We start from the raw sequence: 2,877 nt of genomic DNA on the forward strand, positions 1-2,877 counted from the left end.
TGGGAGCTGTGTGGAGCAGCAGCTGTATAAGATGCTGGGCTTGGCCTGGGACAGTGGTGTTGGCAGGCAGGTCCCCTCTTTCTGTTCTGGAAGGGGTGGGAGGTGCTGCTGAGTTCTGTAGGGAAGGGGGTCCTGAGATCTGGGTAGAGTCTTACCTGGCTGCTGCTGATTCAGTGTGGTCTGCCCACCCTGGGAGGGATGGGTGACGGGAGATGGGAAGCAGAGCGTGGCACTAAGAGCTGGGGGTTTTCACCCATCCCTATGATGCTAGTTGTATCATTTGCACTTTCCACCCCCCGCAGTCCCCTTTAAAAAGTCTTAAATCTGCCCATTTAAACTCTCTAACAAAAAAATCCCACCCAACTTTTTAAAACCCTTTTTTCCCCTGATGAGATTCTTTGGCAGTTAACAAAGCAACTGCTTAATGTTATGTTGCTGCTGCTTCTGCTGTTTAGTGTATAGACTGTATAACAATAATAGATTAATTAAATATAATATCAGATACTAACAATTGAAGAGTGATTGCATCAGTAGTTACTCAAGAAAGGATTGCCAAGTTGTACAAGCAACCTTAAGCTTACATGTGCCTGTTAGCTGCCAGTGTCTTCTCTGCACTAACCGTGACTCGAGGGTCCTGCTGATAGTCTCTCCCTTGCTCCCAGGATCTTGGAACATGCATTTCACCTGTTGGAAAGATGTGGGTGAGGGAGATATTGAGTGGGCTACATGAAGTTTTGTTGCTGGGAAATTAATGCTCAGTTCAGTAAAAAATCTGCTATAACAAAAGAGTAAGCTAGCATTGTTGCCATTTTTGCAAGATGATGAAGGTTTCTTTATTCCTTAGTCTGTGCTAGGTCTAGAGTAGAGCTGTTCAACTGGGTAATGGACAGCTCGCAGGCTCCTCCTGGCCACCTACACAGTGACCGGGAGCTTGCACTTGGGGAAGTGTGGGTAGTGCTGTGGCTTCTGTGATGTGTGGTTCCTGCTGGTACAGTTGCTGAACCTTGAGAGCTTGGACAGCCCTTGCGCAGAGCAAGAGGCTTTCCAGTTTGTACTTTTTCATTTCCCCTTGTGCCCCTCCTATTCTTGAAAGTTGTTTCTGTCAACACCTGCTGCTTCCTTTCTTGTAGGCTGGGGGGGAGGAAGGAAGATGTGCTGTCTCTCTCACTGCAGAAAAGAGGCAATGCTCTTTTGTTTGCCAAAGGCTGTCCACAGAATAGAGCACCTTGTAGATTTTTCAGGTGTCCTTTGGCTATTGTGAACCTTTATGGCATGCAGGAGCTCTCCATCAGTCACCTTGCTCATTGTAAGCTTTGCAGGCATGTTATTCAGCTCCTTCATATCTTGCCTGTCAGTTCAGCACGTGTAGACTGGTTTAAAAATGGTGGAACCCAGTCTAAGATCTGTCCCTCCCACTAAAAGGGCAAATGTGTTTTCTGGTTGCTACCGATCTAAACAACATCGCTTGCACAAAGCTGCGTAACTTAGATGGATTCCGCCTCGGGCTTTTTAAATGTCTGTACCAAGCCATGGTGTCCAACTTGGCTGGAAATTAGGTTCTAGTACCCAGGTCTGGGCACCTAGAAAACAAGGCCAAAAGTTTCCAGCACCACACAAGCCTGGCTGTGTAGGTGCTCTTGTAGTACAAATGCTGAACAAAAAATAATAAAAACACAGGCTGCTGAGCTGAAATACTAGTTGTTCAGTCACACAAGTAAGAATCTTACACAGGGGGCGCACTACCTTTTTTGCTTGTTTACCCATCTGTGGGTCCTACAAACCATGGGAATGATTAGTCCAGAAGTGAGGGGGTGGCTCAGACACAATGTTGGCCAACAACTGCTCTGTAAGAGGCCATCACTGAAATGATCTGGCACTGGCTGCAGGTCCAGGAAGCTTGGGCCTGACGCACGGCTTCTTGGACAGTTGCCCAGGTGGTTCCTGGCTGGTCTCCATGCAGGCCCTGGGATCTTGGGGTGATGATGACAGCATGGGGCCGGAGCAGAGTTGTGCTACGTTCCCTGCTTGCCGCTGCCTATGGAACCTGTGCTTGTTTCAGGGTCGTGTGGGCAGCGGATCGTGGCTTGGCTCTGGCCCGAGCCCCGCACTGTCACTGCCCCGAGATCCTGAGGTCTACCCAGCTCTGCATACGTGTGTTGCCCTTGGCTGTGGTCCCATCCCAGCTGCCTAGCTGCACACCTGGTCTGCCTGGGTCCCGCCCCCTCTGAATGTGGGTATGGGGCAGGCGGGCTGGGATGTTTGGCAGTTGGGGTGGTTCTGGTAGTGGCAGCCAGAAGGAGCTGCCACCACAGGGCCTGCTGTGAAATGGGAGATGGACAGATGAAATGGGAGTCCACTGAGCGTGGATCCGGTGCACAGGCTGTATTTTGCTTACCCCTGTGTTATACCATACTAGAAAACTATCACTTATGCACAATGTGAATCAATGGAACATATTTTGTGGAAACAGTGATGATGATATAAAATACCATGCAACAGCAGTAATACATATTTCAGATATAATAAAAGCTGTAGTCTGTCTGTCTGTCCGTAACTTTCTGGGCCAACTGGGCATGCTCCGCTGAGAGGGCACGTGCTGATTGGCTGTGAGGGCTTGGAGCATTATGGACAGAGGGAGTGACGGAGCCTCTGCAGGCCCCCCCCAACAACAGTTGGCAGGGAGGGGGAGGCAGTGGGGCGGGAGGGGGAATGGGAAGGGAGAGTGTCTGGTGGCAGCACCCACCAACACTGCACCCCCCAATCCCCTTCCCTCCCTGCCCCCCTGCTGCCACCGCTGCCTGTGCTGCCCAGCCCTGACAACAGGTGGCAGAGAGGGGAGGGCAACAGGGAGGTAGGGAGGGGGGGCATGCTGGGTGC

General features: G+C 50.8%; 1 protein-coding gene across 3 annotated transcripts in view; it reads left to right on the forward strand.

Moving 5' to 3' along the window:
* The window catches only part of CENPC (centromere protein C), an 81,358-nt gene that overhangs the window by 5,732 nt on the left and 72,749 nt on the right, over window positions 1-2,877 (forward strand). The window lies entirely within an intron of this gene.

This window comes from Alligator sinensis, unplaced genomic scaffold (genome assembly GCF_000455745.1).
Source record: "Alligator sinensis unplaced genomic scaffold, ASM45574v1 scaffold320_1, whole genome shotgun sequence".
NCBI lineage: Eukaryota > Metazoa > Chordata > Crocodylia > Alligatoridae > Alligator > Alligator sinensis.